At 40.5% G+C, this 20,115-nt stretch overlaps 2 long non-coding RNA genes across 2 annotated transcripts in view; one reads left to right on the plus strand and one right to left on the minus strand.

The window, feature by feature from the left end:
* Nucleotides 1-18,312, plus strand: LOC147826922 (uncharacterized). Its single transcript, XR_015453076.1, has 4 exons — nt 1-501; nt 7,600-7,765; nt 9,036-9,165; nt 17,465-18,312. It is a non-coding gene; the product is annotated as an uncharacterized LOC147826922 (long non-coding RNA).
* LOC110350251 (uncharacterized) overlaps nt 7,382-20,115 on the minus strand; it is a 20,949-nt gene continuing 8,215 nt past the window's right edge. Inside the window, exons 2-3 of the long non-coding RNA XR_002396713.2 lie at nt 16,502-16,671; nt 7,382-7,644 (exon numbers count right to left, since the gene is read on the minus strand). This is a non-coding gene — a long non-coding RNA (uncharacterized LOC110350251). The remainder of the gene's footprint in view (nt 7,645-16,501; nt 16,672-20,115) is intronic.

Below are 20,115 nucleotides of genomic sequence, written 5' to 3' on the forward strand. Positions count from 1 at the left end.
AATAGGCCCTTGCAGTTTTATTTGACAGGATCTGACAAGTAGCCACTTGTGGTGTCCCTGATGCTGAGACTGCATGTCTCGGGGTGAGGTGGGAGGAGCTGGTTTTATGTTTACACACCCGGGCAACCATCATATTTACTGTCTCTGGTCAGCTTCCAAACCAGCAGCACCACACCCGTTAGCACAGGGCTCCACAGCTGGTTGTTGACGGGTTGGCCTGCTGGTTGTGAGGAATTGTTACTTTTACCTTGAGCAATTGGTAGTTTCATCTGAGGAGCAGCTTTACAATCTCACATCAGAGTTTCACCTGACAAAAATCCCTAATGCTCAATCAGGTGGTGAAACCAAAAGGTGTGGTGTGTCCTGATCAGACTGACTGTAGTTTTTCTTGAGAGATTGTTTGCTCAATCTATTTGGATTTGTTAAGCTCCTATTATGTGTTTAGCATTGATTTGTCTTCAGGAACCTAAAGATAAAGTATGGTGATGGATATATTTGCAGGTAAGTGGAATACATGGCCATTGGCCCAGAAAGCTAGAAGGCAGGAGTAACATGCCATGGGGCACAAGAAGATGGAGAGTAGTTGGGGAAGGTTTGTGGAATAATTGATATTTGAGCTGGGTGTAAAAGACAAGGAAGAACATTTTATTTCTTATTTTTTTTCTAAGTTCTTTTATTGGTACATTTTAGGTATACAATTTGTTTACATTTATCATTGGGTGTTTGTACCTGTACATGATGTATCTTGGTTCTTATTTTTTCCCCATTACCTGTGTGCCCTTCACCCCCTCCTCCCTTCCCTATTTACATACACATCATTTCCATTTTTTTTTCTTTTCTCATAGTTTTTCCTTTCCCTCCTTTCCTTTCCCCTTCCCCCCCCACCCCCACCCCTTAATCTTTGGACCTTTTTTCCTATTTCAAATTATCAATTATTCATTTTAATCATTTTAACCCTTGTTTACACTATCAGTTTCACACACTAGTGAAACTATTTGGTATTTACACATGTGTGTCCTATTTATTTCACTTAAGAGTATGGCCTCTATATGCATCCATTTAGCTATAAATGACTCCAGTTATTCGTTCTTTATGGCTGAGTAGTATTCCGTTTTATAAAAAACCCCCACATCTTCTTTATCCAGTTTCCAATTCATGGGCACTTGGGCTGCTTCCAAGGCTTAGCTATTACAAACTGTGCTGCTATGAACATGGGTGCACATATATCACTGTGGTATGATTCTTTTAATTCTTTTGGGAAGATACCCAGTAGGGGAATAGCTGGGTCAAGTGGGACCTCTAGCTCTAGCTCTGTGAGGTATCTCCATACTGATTTCCACAGTGGTTGTACCAGTCTGCACTCCCACCAGCAATGGAGAAGGGTTCCTTTCTCCCCACACTCCCGCCAGCATTTGTTATTGGTTGATTTCTTGATAGCAGCCATTCTTTCTGGGGTTAGGTGGAATCTCAGCTTTGTTTTCATCTGCATCTCTCAAATGACCAATGATGAACATTTTTTCATATATTTGTTTGCTGCTTTTACTTCTTTGTCTGAGAAATGTCTGTTCATTTCAGATGCCCATTTTTGAATTGGGTCTTTGAATTTGGGGGGTCTGATTTTTTTCAATTCTTTGTATATTCTCAGACCTTTGTCTGAGGTACAGCTGCTAAAGATTTTTTCCCACATTGTAGGTTGTCTGTTAGCTCTGTTGGTGGTTTCTTTTGCGGTGCAGAAGCTTTTTAATAAGATGAGATCCCAGTTGTTGATTCTTTCTGCTAGTTCCCATGCTACTGAGGTTTTGTTCATGAAGTCTTTTCCTATGCCAATGTCTAAGGAAGAACATTTTAAAAACAGAATGTACCAGGTACTCTGATTGTCACTTTACCTATATTGACTCATTCTATCATCACAACAACCTGATGAAAAGGGAACTATTATTATCCTCATTTTACAGGTGAGTAAGCAAAGGCTTATAGAGGCTAAGTCACTTCCCTAAGGTCACACAGCTAGTAAGTGAGGTAGCAGGGTCTTGAGCAATTATCAGGTACACAGTAAACATTAGACATTATAATAATAATAATTATTGATTACAGGGCTGCTACGTCTAAAATCTATGCCCTTGACACCTGTATTATTGTGCTCTAACAGTATGTGAAAGAGACATATGTTTAAGCTTTATATGGCATCACTATAGGCTTGAATCATTTTTTATAACAATTACAGTCCTGAGTTAAAATTGGAAGCCTTGTCTAAGTAATAAATGAGGAAGTATTGGTCCTTGGCCCCCATTGGATCCAAAAGTGACCCTGTCTCCTTCTTCCGGCTTTTTCTTCCTTTAGGCTCTTCCTTCTGCTATCTTCACTTTGGGAAAAATCCATTTCTTAATAAATAATCAGAAATTTTAAGTAAGAACTGGCCATATGGAAAAATGCATGGAGATCATTTAGTTTAGCACCTTGATTTTACAGATACAAAAACTGGCTTAATTAATCAATATTCTTGATGCCACAGATGACAGAACCTAATTTAAACTATCTCAAGTGAACAAAGGAGATATGTTTGTTAGCTTTTGGAGGATGCTTCTCTGGAATTTAAAATTTGAAAATATATTGCTAGTTACTATTTGTGCCTTCCCTTTAATCTTGTTTTTTTTTTTTTTTGTTTCTGCTTCTGAAGGTAATGGCCTCAATTGTTCCTAGTGTAGTTAGAATTTGTTTACATGGCTGGTAGAAAATATGGCCACAGGACACCCAACTTTATATCATTTCATATTAGTGATTTCAGGTGGAAGAGACAATTTCTTTCTTCTTGTTTCAGTATATCTACATAAATTTTCTCATTGTATATCTGCAAGCTTGGGTTACATGGTTACCTTGTGGCCATTGACTGTGCCAACAAGATATGCTAGGATGATTCCCCATACCTAGGTCTCATGTCATCCTGGTGTAGGAATGGGGTGGGGGTGGCAGGTATTATGGAGGATAGTCCCACCAGAATCTTATGTGACTTTTTTGAGGAAGAAGAATGATCTTTCCCCAAACAAAAGACAGTGAGGCAATCAGCCTTCCAAGGTTATCCCCAGCATTTACTACCTCTTGGTATCCAGGTTGTCATATAATCTCTTACCTTAGAGTGTGGGCTAGATATAGTGACCCACTTCTGAAGGCATATGGGAAACATGATGGCATATCACTTCTGAGATCTTTTTTTTTTATGAAAGACTGTGATCTCTTTCTTTCTCTTGCACATTGTGATAAAGGCAGCTCCCATGTTGTAAGCTGCTCCATAGAAAGGCCCATATGACAAGGAACTGAGGATTTCTTCTGGCCAATAGTCAGCAAAGACCTGAGGCCCTCAATCCAATATTCCAGAAGGAATTGAATCCTTCCAGCAGCCATGGAGGGTTCCTGGAATTGGTTTCTTCTTCATCTGGTTGGCTGCAGTCTTGTGAGAAACCCTGAGGATGACCCAATTAAGCCCCTCCACCAATTTCCAATCCACAGAAACTGTGAGAATAACTCTGCTTCTTTAAGTTGCTAAACTCTGGGGTAATTTGTTATACAGCAATAGAAAAAAAATACAGAGAGAAAGACATTGAACAGACAGAAAAGGCACCTACAAGAACACAAAATACAAACATTGTTTTGGTTTCTTAATATCCCAACCTTTCTCAGACTTTTCCTTCCAGCCCTCCCTGCCTGGATTACTCCTTTTTTTTTTTTCCTTCTTGCCTTAATTTCTTCCCATTTTCCATGCTTTCCACCAGGAAAAGGTACAAAGAAGGGAAATATGTTAAAAGGGACTACTATGTTCCCAGAACTTTGCAGGTCACGTTCCATGCTTGATCTCATTTAATCATCCCCTCAAACCCTCCAAGGCTGGTTTTATCAGTCCTCTTCTACTGATAGGAAAACTGAAGCCTAGTGAGCTGGCATAGATTGCTCAGGATTACTCATCCAGAAAGTGGCAGAGCTGGAACACAAGCAGAGCACATTCATTCCACTGTAGTGTGCTGTCCCCTGGCAGGCAGGTAATTGATTTTATCCAATAATAGACCCTGCTGGGGCAAGCAGTGCTAACTCCAACATCAGACCTTCACTCAGAGAGGGCTGACCTATTTGATTGTACACCTTCACTGGATTAATCTGTTCTTTTCATTTTGTGCCAACAGGTAAATTTCTAATCAGGCCTGCTGTCAGTAGAACAAGTCCCCTGGGAAGGAATCCCTTCTTTATTCTCTGAGTCACAACTGCTTCTGTGCTACCCAAAGGCTGAGTGTGCCAGGGAGAGCACAGTGTACCTGCTCCCTCAGGAGCCCTGTCAGGCCTTGTTTATTGAGAAGGGCTGCCCACTCCAGTGGAAGAAGGTGACCAGGAACCAAAAGAAAGTGTCCTGGGCTTCCATACCAAGAAGCAGGAAATGTTGGCCTTGGCTTGCTTTGCATAAAGAGAGCCACACAATTGAGTGGAGAGGCTCAGTTTGCAGATGTAATTGATTCCTTTACCAAGGTGGCTGAACAAGAGAGCAAAACAGAGTTGTCATTCCCAGAACAAGGGAAACCACGACAGAGACTAGGCAAGGTAGAGGCCTCATTTCAGAGATGGAGAAAAGTAATTTTCCTGAAATTCTATTCTGTGCTATGTGGCTTGTAGCTGAACCGCTGAGAGAAGCATTTTTGGACTATCACACAGGGGACAGTCATAGGTCTAAACCTTTGAAGACTACATTTTTAAAAGGTCAATTGGGTTTTCCCTAGAGAGAGTCCTTCTAATAGGAGCCTTGGGGATGGCTAACCATTAATCAGGATATCTGGAAAGTGGCCTGAGAAGAAAAAAACCGAAAAAGACTTGGAACCAGTTTCTCACCCTCCCTGTGTCACTCTCATCTAGGGATCCAGCACTGGCTCAGGTTTGCAGATCCCAGCTCTCATTCTCACAGTCCTGATCACCTTGCAATTATATTTTAATTAAAATCAATTTATAGAGTCAGGAACCACATTTTAGCAGAGACTACTAACATGGTCTTGTTTCACAAATTCTTTTTCCTTCCATTTATATTTTCATTATTCTTAATTGCTACAATATTTTCCTTAAGGCAAATGGGTGATGCATTTCTGTACCCACTATTGAGCACTTACCTGGTGTGCAATAGAAATCTGATTTAAAGAGAGAAAAGGACTTGGATGCATGAGATTTAAAGGCAGAATTTCTGCCTTTAAATTTCAGAGAGAAGTCACCCAATTTTTCTTCCCATCCTGTTTTAAAGATTTCTCCTACGCTGTATTTCAATCCCTATAGCCCTTGAATTCCAGTTCTTTGTCCCTTCTTGGAATGTTCTTCTGCCTCCTATCAGATTCCCAAGGCTCCCTGTCTGCTGGGACAATGTATGACTTGTGGAGGCCAAAACTTCCTGATATTGTAGCTTAGCCCCAGAATGGATCAGATATTCTTGCTAAGCTCCTGCAGCTGGTTGCGTTCCTGTAAGTCTTGCTCTACTCCAGGAGTCATCAATAATGATACCTGACCTTCATCGAATACTTGGTATGGTCATTCCTTGGTATCTGCAGGGTTACACTATTTTGTTTAGGGTATAATGACAAGAAAAAAGTCTGCATGTTCAGTGCAAGTGTACTTTTTCCCCTCAACACTTTTGATCTTCTGTTGGTTGGATCCATGGAGGTCAACTGTAGATGCCAGGTATGTGCTAAACTGTGCACATAGCTGTCCAATAAATTCTATCCAAGTATCATTTGTTGAACATCTACTGGATGCAAGGCACTATGGTAATTCTCAAACATGGAGTGTGGGTTTGGTGTGGAGATGAAGCATGTTAATCATTCATTGAGTGAGTGGGAAAGGAATTCTTTTCATGAGAATAGTAAATTTTACCTGAAGCAAAACATGATGTCTCTGCGTCCCCATTGTCTGGCTCTTCTTATCCCTGTCCTGTCCCTTTTACAGCTTGAGAAGCTGATCCTTCTCTTCCACTTAGGAATTCTTCTCTGTGTGTCTGTGTCCAGTATTGCACTAAAAACAGGTCATATTCCCTTGGTCATCTTTGAATGTAATGTTCAGGTGTTCACACTTCAAAATTTATTGGTTGTATGGCTCTAAAAGGGCCATAACAGGCCATGGCATCTCCAACCTCACTGAGCTTATACTTTGGTAGACAAAGCTTGACATGAGTCCTTATAATAGGATAAAATGAAGTAAGAACCCTGGAGAGGAATAAATAAAGTCATTCAGAACCCCAAGTTGACTACTAACGATCACTGGTTTCCTTCTTGGGGTAATGGAAATGCTATAAATCTTGACTGGAATATTGACTGCACAGGTTTTACATTTGTCAGAGTTCATCACAATGTGCTAAGGAATATCTGTTCATTTCTCTGTGCACAAATCTTACCTAAATAAGAATTTTTTTGTCTAAGAAGTAATAATTTTAAAAGGAATATTCTATAAGAACACTCATAGGTAAAGAAGCATGCCCAAGTGCATAGAGGTAAACAATCTATCCAAGAAACATTTGTTCAGTATTTATTGAATGCCCTGTAGGTGCTGACAACTGAGTTAGCACCTGTCTGTGGAGAAGAGAAAGTACCCTGTCTTCAAGGGCTTACATTTTAGCAAGACTCTTTAAAGCGCGGGTATAGCGCGGGAGCTTTCCCTGTTTTAGTAGGTCTTCAAGAGACTTCAAGGATCCACAGAAAAGCGAGGTTAATGAAAAAAAAAAGACTTGAGAAGGCTGAAGCAAAACATCTTCACATGCTTCACAGACTAGAACTGCCCTTTCAGGTGGGGCCCAGAATGGGGGCCCACAAATGTTCCAGCCCTAACCCCAGCGTCCCCCTGTGGGTTGGGAGGGCAGCGTGCACTTCATCTCACCACCTCCAACTGCGTGGGTGCGATAGCAAGTGCCCCGCCAGAGGTGCCTGCTCTTTTCAGGCATATCTGCCAACTGGCTGGTTTCTGGCCAAAGCCTGTGAATCCGAAGGTTGGAAACTCAGTTTCTAAGCTCTGGGAGGGGCTGGGAAGAGTCAGTTCTTCTAGAAACCAAACCTATGTGCTTAAATACACCACAGAAGGGCTTGGCAGAGCCACCGGAAGTTGGATGGTAGTGTTGTGACTCACAGGAACCCCAGATGAGAAGAGGCCGTCTGAGAGGTGATGTAGGTTCTTGAAGTCTTAAACTCTTCCTCCTTCCCTCCCTTCCTTCCTCTTCTCTAAGAATTTAGGAAGTCTTGATCATATAGCCAACTGCTATAGTATTTTACAAGATATATAATAGAAGAGAACAATGAAGCAACCAACATATGGTAATTGTTTTAAAAAATGTTACATATAACCTCTGAATTTCCAAAGATAACACAATTTATGTATTTTATGTACAATTTATGTAATTTGTGTACATTGTATTTTGAAGTTAACCTTTATATTTCTCCAGTAACAATAATAACTATTGGAGGGTAGAGTTGGGTTTTAGGTTGAGAGAGTTGTCACAATGTTTCTCATCTCTGCTCCTGAGTTTTGCTCTTCACATAACCCCATTTTAAATCCTTTAGTTGTTCACATTTATATTGTTTTCTCTTTGTTCCGTAGGTTGAAAACATATATAGCATGTCCAGATGAACTGAAAAACTTCATCTGGAGGTTGAATAAGAGAAAGGAATTAAATTCAAAAAGAATATCCTTAAACCTTAGAACATGACAAATTTCAGCAGTGTTACAAAAATGACCAAAAGCTCCAAATGAACCTCTGGAATCTGTAAGTGTCCCAGTTCCTCCTTGGCAGACTGGAACCTTTCTCTAAAGGTTTTGTCACTGAGTGGCTTATCCAGAGCAGCATGGTGACCACACAGAAAAGAAAACTGGAGAAGAAAAGGCACAGTAAAGAGGGATCACACACTATGGGAATTTAGAAAGCTGATGTATTTGTGCTAGAACTGGCATTTTTTTTCCTGCAGGTTACATATGGTAAATAGTTTAGGGTTTGTGGGTTACATTATCTCTGTCAAAACTTCAAATTTGTTATGATAGCACGAAAGAAGCCATAGGCAGTAAGTATGGCAAGTGAGTGTAGCTGTGTCTCAATAAAACTTCATTTACAAAAATAGGCCATAGGCTATATTTTCCCCTCAGGCTGTTGTTTTCTAGTCTCTGTGTCACTGGTTAAATGATGGCTTGGCAGAGACAGCTGAAAACAAGAAAATGGGATTGGAAAATGGAGTCAAGGGCAACTTTGTGTTCACTAAAGCCCTTTTCCCATTTAGATATGTAGGGGAGACTGCCTAGCCTCTCTCAGATAGGTGGGCCATGTGACTAAGTCTGAATGGTGGAAGGTGGCAGAAATGAGGGAGCCACTTTCATGCCTGTCCCCTCAGGAACCTCCTCGGAGACCTGTGTGTACTCACTTGTTCTACCTTTATCTGTGGGCTGAGTGCAGAGAATCCAAGAAGGACTCTGAGACACTAGAAAGAACAAAGCTGGCTACCCAGATAACAGGGTTGAGCAGAGCTTCCTTGCCAACATTACTGGACTTTCACATGAGGCAGATATTGACTTAAGTCATTAAAAACTGGGCATTTATTTGTTATACAAGCCACCTTCACTGTAAGCATACAAAATTCAAGTTACTTTGTGCCACAGATCCTGGAAGCCCAGGAACTGGATGCAACATATACTTTTATTTTATGTATTTATTTTTAAATGTATATTTAAGGAATACAACATGACCTTTTGATATGTTTTTGCAGAGAAATAATGACTATAGCAAATTAACATGGTTATCACCACACGTAATTGTGTATGTATGTAAGTGTGTGCATTTTGTGTATGTGTTAAGAATACCTTAAATCTACTGGCTTGGCAAATTTCTGGTATGTGGTACAGTACTATTTATTATAGTCCTCATGCTGTACATTAGATCTGCAGGCTTATGCTATATGACTGCAACTTAGTACCCTTTGATGTATATCTCCCTATTTTCCACCCCATAACATTCAACTCTTGGTTTTTATTTATTCAACTTTTTACAGAGTCCACATACAAGTGAGATCATGCAGCATTTTTATTTGTGTCCAGCTTATGTCACTCAGGAATTTCTAGATATTTCCTCGAGGTTCATTCATGCTGTTGCAAATGACAGGATGTACTTCTGAATGTGAGGTGAGTGTGAGATTGAAATCAGCAGAAGTGTTTGAAATTTGGGATAAAAACTTATCCCAGTCAGACCCTGAGATCCTATACTACATGTAAAGCCAGGGGATCTTTTTTTCTAAAGGAGTTTTCAAATGCCTCATATAAAATTAGTCTATTTGTTTTTCACAAAAGCTTTGTGAGCAAAGATATTAGAACTGCTTAGTTATGAAAACAGAGACTTGGTTATGAAAACACTGGAGACTGGGTATCTAAATGTGAAAATCTGGGATATAAATCTTGAGACCACCACACTTACTGCTCCCAAATCTTAGTCACTGAGGCTATAACTAATAAAAATATGGAAGTCTCTGCAAAAAAGGAAAAAACAAAGAAAAAGAAAATGGAGACTAAGTTAAGCAAACTTGGGGAATTTTTGATAAAAATACAGGGGTATCCTCCTGAAATTGAAGAATAAGAATATAGCCTAGCCTGAGGTTGGGCTAGGCTCAGGAGCTGGCACTCTAGCCCAATGAGCTTTCATTTTGCCTCTCTGAGCAAGGTGCTCTGTTCTTCTCAACCCAGCTTCCTCTAGCAGAGATGGTGCCTGTAGTCTGATATGGTTTGTGTGTTCAAATGTCCATTGTGCTTAAAGGCTTGATCCCCATGGTGGCATTGTTGGAATGTGGTGAATCTTAGTATCGCTACAAGGGAGTGTGAGAGAGAGTTGTTATAAAATCCTGGCCCCACACAGTCCTCTCTGTTCCTGGTTTGAGGTGTAATCTCTTGCTCCTGCACATGCTACTGCCATTGCTATCTACAATGATGTGATCCAGCTGAGAACTATGCCAATGCCAGTGCCAAGCCCTTGAACTTGCAAAACTATGAGCTAAGGCAACTTCTCTCTACTTCATAGTTTGCCTAAGGTGTTTTGTTGTAGTAACACAAAGCTAAAAAAGATGGCCATTCCTAGGACTTTTCACTTCTTCCTTTCAAAAAAAAAAACCAAAAACAAACAAACAAAAAACAACAAACCAGCCAGTCAGACTGGACCTGACTCTCCTGGTATCCCTTCTGAAATCCCAAGAGAAAAATCTTGATTATCCTTGCCTGAGGCAGTTATTCACTCCTGGTCCAATAGCTGTGGCCAAGGAGTCAGAGTCAGGGGATAAAAACATGGTTGCTGAGGCCCATCTTGGGAAGATGCGGGACTCTTAAGAGGGGTCATTGTGAGGGGGATGGATGTGACCAAAATATATGCATGTATGAAATTTTTTTAAAAATTTAAATATTTTCAAGAAGAGGCTCATTATGAGCTAGAAGACTCCTCATGCAGGTAGACAGGGCAAAAATTTTTTCATTTCATGCAAGCAGTAACATGGGATATTATTGTTTTCATTTATTTTATTAAATTCTTTTATTGGTACATTGTAGGTATGCAACACAATTACATTTCTCATTGGGAACTGTACCTTTACATAATGCATCTTGGTTCTTATTTTTTCCCCATTCCTAGCCCTCCCTTCACGCCCTCCACCCTTCCCTATTTACAAAGACTTTATTTCCATTTCTCATCATTTTTCCTTTCCCTTCTTTCCTTTCCCCTGCCCCTCCCACTACCCCTACTCCTTTGGACCTTTTCTTTCTATTTTGCATTATCAATTATTCATTCTAATCAATGGTACATTTTAGGTATACAATATAATGACATTCATCATTGGAAATTTGCACCTTTACATAATCTCTCTTGCTTCTTATTTTTCACCCTTGCCCAGCCCTCCCTTCAACCCCTCCAGTCCTCCCTATTTACAAAGATTTTGTTCCCATTTTTCCATTTTCTCATATTAATCCCATTCCCTTCTATCCTTTCGCCTAGCCCTCCCACTTCCTTCCCCTTTGCCCCTTTTCTTCCTATTTCACATTACCTATTGTACATTTAGTCCTTATTTACACTTTCAGTTTCTCACACCACAGAAACTATTTGGTATTTATACATGTGTGTCCTATTTATCTCACTTAAAAGTATTGCCTCAATGTGCATCCACTTAGCTATAAATGTCTCTAATTTCTCATTTTTATGGCTGAGTAGTACTCCATTTTATTTAAAAAACCACATTTTCTTTATCCAGTCTCCAGTTGATGGGCATTTGGGCTGTTTCCAAGTTTTAGCTATTACAAACTGTGCTGCTATGAACATGGGTGCACATATATCACAGTGGTATGATTCTTTTAATTCTTTGGAGAAGATCCCCAGCAGTGGAATAGCGGGGTCAAATGGGACTTCCAGTCCTAGTTCTTTGAGGTATCTCCATACTGATTTCCACAGTGGTTGCACCAGCCTACACTCCCACCAGCAGTGGAGCAGGGTTCCTCTTTCCCCCACAGCCTGGCCAGCATTTGTTATTGGTTGATTTCATGATAGCAGCCATTCTTTCTGGAGTGAAGTGGAATCTCAGCATTGTTTTCATTTGCATCTCTCGAAGGACCAGTGATGTTGAACATTTTTGCATGTATTTATTTGCTATTTCTACTTCTTTGTCTAAGAAATGTCTGTTCATTTCAGATGTTCATTTTCGGATTGGGTCTTTAAATTTGAGAGCTCTGATCTTTTTAAGTTCTTTATAGATTTGAGATAGTAGACCTTTGTCTGAGGAAGAGCAGGTGAAGATTTTTTCCCACATTGTGGGTTGTCTCTTCACACTGCTGGTGGTTTCTCTTGCTGTGCAGAAGCCTTTTAATAAGAAGAGATCCCACTTGTTGATTGTTTGTGCTAGTTCACAGGCAACTGAGGTTTTGTTCATAAAATCTTTTCCTACACCAATGTCTTCAAGGGTTCTACCTAAACTCTGTTCCAACTGGTTCAGAGTTTCTATTTTAATATTTAGATCTTTAATCCATTTTGATTTTAGTTTAGTGCATGGTGAGAGATACAGGTCTAGTTTTAATCTTTGGCAAGTTGAAGCCCAATTTTTCCAGCACCATTTATTGAAGAGGCTATCTTTCCTCCAGTGAGGGTATTTGGCTCCTTTATCGAAGATGAGATGGCTCAGTGTGTCTGGCATTGTTTCTGCATCTTCTAATCTGTTCCACTGGTCCTCCCATCTGTTTCTTTGCCAGTACCATGCTGTTTTTATCACAGTAGCTTTGTAGTATAGTTGCAGGTTGGGGATTGTGATACCTCCTGCCATGTCTCTGTTACCTAGAATTGCTTTTGCTATTCTGGGTCTCTTCTTGTTCCAAATGAATTTTTGGATTGTTTTCTCAAGGTCTATGAAGTATGCTGCTGGGATCTCAATTGGAATTGCATTAAATCTATATAGCAGTTTTGGGAGTATGGCCATTTTCATTATTTTAATCCTCACTACCCAGGAGCAAGAGATGTCTGTCCATTTTCTGATATCACCTTCAATCTCTCTTTTCAGAGTGCCATAGGTTTCAGAGATGAGGTCTTTGATTTCTTTCGTTAGGATGATTCCTAGGTATTTCAGTTTTTTGGATGCTATTGTGAAAGGAATTATTTGCCCTATTTCTCTCTCAGTGAGTCTGTCATTGGTGTAGAGGAAAGCTATTGATTTTTATGTGTTGACCTTGTAACCAGCTACTTGACTGGATTTGGTTATTAAGTCTAGAAGACTTTTGGTGGAGTTGTTGGGGTCTTCTATATAGAGTATCATGTCATCTGCAAATAATGACAATTTGGCTTCTTCATTACCTATCTTTATTCCTTTTATTTCTTTCTCTTGTCTAATTGCCGTGGCTAATGTTTCTAGAACTGTATTGAACAGGGGTGGTGATAGTGGGCATCCTTGTCTTGTTCCTGATTTTAGTGTGAAGGATTTCAGTTTTTCACCATTTAATATGATATTGGCTATTGGTTTTTCAAAGATGGCTTCTATCAGTTTGAGGCAGAGACCGTCTATTCCAACTTTTTGTAGGGTTTTTATCATAAATGCATGCTGGATTTTGTCAAATGCTTTTTCTGCGTCTACAGAGACAATCATATGGTTTTTGTCCTTGGCTCTATTGATATAGTGTATTACATTGATTGCTTTTTGTATATTGAACCATCCCTGCATCCCTGGGATGAATCCCACTTGATCAGGATGTATGATCTTCTTGATGATCTTCTGCATTCTGTTTGCCAGCATCTTATTAAGGATTTTTGCATCTATGTTCATTAGTGAGATTGGCCTATAGTTCTCTTTTTCAGTTGGGTCTTTCTCTGCTTTGGGAATCAAGCTGATGCTTGCTTCCAGGAATGAATTTGAGAGTACTGCTTTCCTTTCAATTTCATTGAAGAGTTTAAATAGTAGTGGCAGCAGTTCCTCTCTAAATGTCTTGTAGAATTCAGCAGTGAAGCCATCAGGGCCCAGGCTTTTCTTAGTTGATAAGTTTTTAATTACATTTTCAATTTCATTGGTTGATATTGGGTTGTTCAGAATTTTTAGGTCTTCTTCATTCAACTTTGGTAATTCCTATGTATCCAGGAATCTGTCCATTTCTTCTGTGTTGTCCATCTTATTGGCATATAGGTTCTGGAAGTAGGTATTGATGATCCTCTGGATTTCTGCTGGGTCTGTTGTAATTTCACCCTTTTCATTCCTAATTGCATGGATTTGGGCCTTTTCTTTCCTTTTTCTGGTAAGGTTGACTAAGGGTTTGTCAATTTTGTTGATTGTTTCAAAGAACAAACTCTTGGCTTCATTGACTTTTTGTATCATTCTGTTAGTCTCCTGCATTGATTTCTCCTCTGATCTTTATAATTTCCTCCTTTGTATGAGCTTTGGGATTGTCCTGCTCTTCTTTTTCTAGAAGCTTGAGGTTCAGCATCAGGTTGTTTAATTGGGCTCATTCTGTTTTCCTAATATGCGTATTCACTGCTATGAATTTCCCTCATAAGACTGCTTTCATTGTGTCCCATAGATTCTGATATGTTGTATTGTCATTGTCATTTCATTGAAGGAACTGTCTGATTTCTTCTTTAATTTCCTCTGTGACCCATTGGTTATTCAGAAGTGTGTTGTTCAATTTCCATGTGTTTATGAAATTTTTTGAGTTTCTTTTGCTATGGATCTCCAATTTCATCGCACTATAGTCTGATAATATACAGGGGATAACTTCAATTCCTTTGCACTTACTTCAACATGTTCTATGTGTGAGTATGTGGTCTATTTTGGAGAATGACCCATGTGCAGCTGAGAAGAATGTGTATTCTGATTTTGTGGGGTGGAAGACTCTGTAAACATCTGTTAAGTTCATTTGTTCAAGAGTTCGATTGAGTTCTAGTATTTCATTACTTATTTTTTGTCTAGTTGATCTATCTATTTGTGACAGTGGGGTGTTGAGGTCCCCCACTACAATTGTATTAGTGCATATATGACTTTTCATGTCCATTAGTATTTGTTTTATAATTTTTTTTTTGGTGCTGGGGATCGAACTTGAGTCCTTGAGCTTGGGCAGCAGGCGGCGAAACCACTGAGCTAAATCCCCGGCCAGTATTTGTTTTATATAGTTGGGTGCACTAGTGTTTGGTGCATAGATATTTATGATTGTCATCTCTTCCTCTTGGATTCTTCCCTTTATAAGGATCTAGTGTCCTTCTTTGTCTCTCTTAATCAGTGTTGGTTTGAAATCTACTTGATCTGCAAAGAGGATAGCTACTTCTGCTTTGTTTCGGGTTCCTGTTCCATGGAGTATTGTTTTCTAACCTTTAACTTTCAGTCTATGAGTTTCCTTTTCAATTAAGTGTGTTTCTTGTATGCAGCATATTGTTGGATTTTGCTTCTTGACCCATTCTGCCAGTCTATTTCTTTTGATTGGTGAATTGAGACCATTAACATTGATGGTTATAACTGAAATGTATTGACTTGTCATTGCCATGACTTTTTCTTTTTGTTGGGTTCTCCCCCTTTACCTTTAATTTCTTGTCATGCCAGATGGGTTAATTCTGCTTTGCTTCCTGGGGTTGTGATCCTCGATGTCTGCTCCTAGGCTATTGTGTCAAATTCTTTGGAGTGCTGGTTTGGTATTCAAGAAGTTCCTAAGGTGCTCTTTGTCATGAAAGTATCTTATTTCTCCATCCATTTTGAAAGATAGTTTTGCAGGGTACATCAATCTGGGTTGGAGGCTGTTTTCTTTTAGGGCTTGGGATATGTCACTCCACGCTCTTCTTGCCTTGATGGTTTGTGTTGAGAAGTCTGCTGTGATTCTGATGGGCTTTCCTTTGTATGTGATTTGTTTCTTTTCTCTGACTGCTTGGAGAACTTTGTTCTTCTGTTGTGTTTCTGGAATCTTAACAATTATATGCCTATGTGTAGGGTTTTTTTTGATCAAGGCTATTTGGAGTCCTAGATGCCTCACTTATCTGTATGTCAAGCTCTTTTCCCCTGCTTGGGAAGTTTTCTGCCATTATTTCTGTGAAGAGATTTTTTTATGTCATCTGCACTCTCTCCTCTTTCTTCATTGAGCCCAATCAGTCTTATGTTATTCTTCTTTGAATCATCTAGCAGCTGCTGGATTGATTTCTCATGTTCCCTTATAATTTTGAAGCAATTTTTCTTTTCCTGGTCACTAATTGCAATCTTATCTTCTATATCTGAAATTCTGTTCTCACATTGGCTCATTCTGCTGTGTAGACTTGCAGTGGAGTTTTTCATGTCCTGGAAATCTATTTGCGTCTGTTTTATGGATTCCATTTGTTTCTTATGTTGAGATTCCATCATGTTCCTGAGCTCCTCTCTAGATTTATTAATCATGTCTTGCACTAGGGGCACAATTTCTCCTGTTATCTGAGAAATTATTTCTGATTTCATTTTTTCCAGATCCCCTTTTGTTGCCAGTTCAGTGGGTCTAGGTGGTTGAGTATCAGAGTGTTCCATCTCATTTCCCTTTGGGGTTGCTGTAGGTGATCTGGAAGTCTGGTTTTGAGACTTATTTATGTGTTTTCTCATTTTGACTGAGGCGGGGGGCTGTTAACGTCTGCACGGATTACCTCCTCTGAGCTGGGAGAGGTGGGACAGGGGCCGGGAGCAGCAGTAGGGATGGTGACCCCAAAGCCCTTTCCTGTGGGCTGGGAGCAGCGGGAGGGATGGTGGCTGAGAAGCCCCTTCCCCTGGACTAGGAGCAGTGGGGTGGCAGCTCAGAAGCCCCTACCTCTGGGCTGGGAGCAGTGGGAGGGATGGTAGTCCGGAAGCCCCTTCCTCTGGGCCAGGAGCAGTGACACAGAAGGTGGCCCAAAAGCCCTTTCATCTAGGCTGGGAGCAGTGCGAGGGATGGTGACTGGGAAGCCCCTTCCTTCGGACCAGGAGCAGTGGGATGGCGGCTCAGAAGCCCCTACCTCTGGGCCGGGAACAGTGGGACTCAGTACCTTGGTCTGGTGGTCTGGTGTCCTCTGCGTCTTTGTAGTGTGAAACCAGGTGGCTGCCTGTCTGCAGTGTGGTGATTCGGCATCTTCTGTGTGCCTTGGGACCTCGGCAGGTTGTACACAGACCTGCCTGTCTGCAGCGAGGTGATTCGGCGGCGACATACTCCTAATTTCTAAACAAAGGGAATGTCATTCATGCTTTAACAACTTGGCTCTAACTTCATTGCCTATGTTAGCTTAAGATAAGAGAGGAGCTTTTGTTTATCCCAAGGTTCATTGGGATAGTGTATGTGAAACTCTATGTCTCTAGGAGCTGTGTAAATGTAGTGTTTCCATTCATTATTTCTATAAGTCCCAACATCTGGAAGTCCCCAAAAGATATTCTTAAGCCAAACACAATGAGCTGATGTTCCTCAAAATGCATAATAACTTGACCCAAAAAGAATCCCTCACTGCATTACAATTCTATCTTTAGATAAGCTACAAGATGGTTATTAATGGTGATGCTTGTTATTAAGCTGCCAAAACCAGCTCCCTGTGGTATACAAGTCCTCAGGCATAACTCTACATGAAGTTCCTTGAGACAGGGCTGCCTGGGGCCTCTGAAAACCTCCCAAAGGCCCACCAGGGGCCTGAACAAGCAGCACCCTTCCACCCACTCAGGGCTGTCGATTTCTTCAGAGCAAGTTTGTCACCTCAAACTTCCTCTATAGTCAGTGTCCCCAAACTTCATTTAAAAGAGGAGTTCAAGGCTATATATTTTTGTAACTAGACCTGTATTTAGTGACCCAAGAAGAAATTGCATTTCTACTTCTTATAAGCACAGTGGCCCTGATTCTAGAAGTACTAGTCCTAATTCTAGAGGTGACACTGTCCCTCTATATTCTAGTGGCTTAAGAAATTCTTTCGTCTATTCTTAGTACAAAAAAAGTTTACTCAGATAGATCCATGATTCTGTCTTGGCAGAGAGTTTCAGAGAACTGGAATCCATTGGATGAACAAGCTTAATTTCAAAATCTCAGATGACAGAAATTCTCACTGACTCCAAATGAGGAACAGAATGGCTGCATACTTTAGATATTTTTAACTAACACCATTAATGTAATCATGAAGACCATGCCTATATTGTCATTATATCAAAATATGTTCACTTCAACAAGTAGAAGTTCTTCCATTGACAAAAGTATTTAATGAATTGTCAATAAAACTTTGTTGGGATGCAAAGAATTATGTCAAGCACCTCGGCACTACAAAATTAAATAATCAGCTGGTGTTCCTCAAAAAAGCATATGAATGTGCTTATTTTCATCAAGAGGACTTCATGATCCAGTCAGGAAGACAAGGCAGGTACACTAATAAATATAGGTAGAATCTAAGAAGAACCACAAAAGAGGGACAAAGCTATAGGATTTCAGATGCAAGAGATTACTTCTAGCTAAAGGGAACCCATGAAGATGACACAAGAGTGACATTGGAACCGAGTCTCTCAGTGTGCTTAGACTTGCTATTGGATCTTCCCTGTATTTCTCCAGTTACCCACTCAATAAAGTTTCTTGCCAGTGGTTATGACTCGTGCTCATTTCTAATGCTTTTTAACATATTACCACAAACTGGGTGGCTTAAATCTCATTGTGTTTTATGTCATAGTTTCTGTGGGTCAAGAACACGGACAGGGAGTATCTGGGTTCTCTGCTCAGGGTCTCACAGAGCTGAAATCAATATGCTTGCGGAATGTACTCTCATCTGGAATTCTTCTAACTCCATTCAAGTTGTTTACAGAATTATTTCCTTGCAGTTTGAGCTTCCTCAGTTTAGGACTGATATCCCTTTTTTTTCTTGATGGCTGTTGGCCAGGGGTTGCTGTCAGCAGCTAGGAGGAAGCCACCCTCATAACTGCAGAGCCAGCCCATAACATGCTTGCTTACCCCTTCAGAGCCAGCAGTGGGATATTTCTCTACATAGCAGGCCCAGACTTTCTTTAAAAACTTGCCTGGTGCTATATCAGTCCCATCTGACATTATTAGGGTGACTCTCTTTTGATTAGCCCAAAGTAACTGAAGAGGAACATTAATTACATCTGCAAAGTCTCTTCACCTTGCCCAAATGCGTGCCCTAATCATTCCAGTAAAATCCCATCATATTCACAGGTCTCCCACACTCAAGAGAGGAGATTACATACAGTGTACTCCAGGTGCAGAGATCTGGGGGGCACCTTGGGGCTCTTCTACCTACTATATGATTTAAGAAACAGTATAAGCTTAAGTACGCATGTGAGAACATAGTCCTTACTAAAAATTCTCTCTGCACAAATTTAAACCAACAGGACTAGAAGAGGCAAAGAAAGAGGTTATGTGTGTGGAAGGAGATGTGACAGATTGTATTTTCAAATATAGATACCACAGTATAGTGTGTGTTCACTATACTTCAATAAGGTGCATAGCACATTACACACACCTATACACAATACATACTATTCTTACACTGTGATGTTGAACCCTCTTCCCATTGAGTGGTAAGGGGTCTTTGTTAAGTACCTTGCCAAAAAAGGATGGCATAAGTGACACTAAATGACTTTAGAGACTAAGTCATAAAAATGCCACACATTTCCATCCACCTTGTCTCCTGAGCCATTCACCCCTAGAACTCTGTCTCCATGCAGTGTGAGAACATCATGCAGCCACAGAAAACCCATGTGGAGATACAGCAGCTGACAGTTCCAGCTAAGGTTTCAGCCAATAGCAAATATGAAACACCAGGTATGTGAGTAAACCAGTGTATGATGAGTCCAGCCCGCAGCTGTTGAGTCACCCCTCGTCTTTGAGTCATTTTAGAAAATGCCATGTGGAAGCAGAGATGCGAAGCTGTCCCTTTTGGGCCCTGCTCAAACTGCAGATTCCATGAATAAAATAAATGATTGCTGTTTTAAGCCAGTTGGTTTAAGCTGCACATGACTGAAACAGATATGAAATGCCAGGTGAACTTTGGCAACTCCAGGTTCCCCCAGAATCAAGGGGAACCCGAGCCCCTCCCATAACCAGGAAGGTGAATGCAGTCAAAAGACTCCAGAGCCCAGCATTCTGATAGTTGCACAGCATATACTCTCTCCTGCTTTAATCTGGAGGCCTCACCCAGACAGTGGATTAAGAACCAAGAGCTACTGTCCAGAGCTTGACTTACTGTTGGAGGCAAATGAGAAAGCAAGGGGGCTAGGAGATGAATGAAGAGAGAAAGGAAGCAGAGCAAAGAATTGGAGCCTGAAATACACATGTAAATGGGAAAATCCCAGAGAAGATACAGATTTTAATGAAATGTTTCCCTGAACACACACACATTTCACACACACACATTTCACACGCACTCCAGCTGCCAGTAGGGGACAGACCAGCCACTATTCTCTTTTGCCCTCTCTGGTTTTGGAAATAGGAAACTGGCTGCCAAATACAAACCAAACTTCCCATTGCCATGCCACGTCCCTAGTTCTCAGTGAAGTGTGTAATTCCAGCTGTTTGGTTGCATCTCAAGAGGCCCTGGAGTAAAAAAGTCTTTTCACATGTGCTCTTGCTTATTTGTCTTGGTGTGGGAAAGGATTTCTGAAAGATCCGGAAATCTACCATAGA

The sequence above is a fragment of the Heterocephalus glaber genome, unplaced genomic scaffold (assembly GCF_053883595.1).
Source record: "Heterocephalus glaber isolate CG9 unplaced genomic scaffold, H.glaber_assembly_v1.0 deba00001457, whole genome shotgun sequence".
NCBI lineage: Eukaryota > Metazoa > Chordata > Mammalia > Rodentia > Bathyergidae > Heterocephalus > Heterocephalus glaber.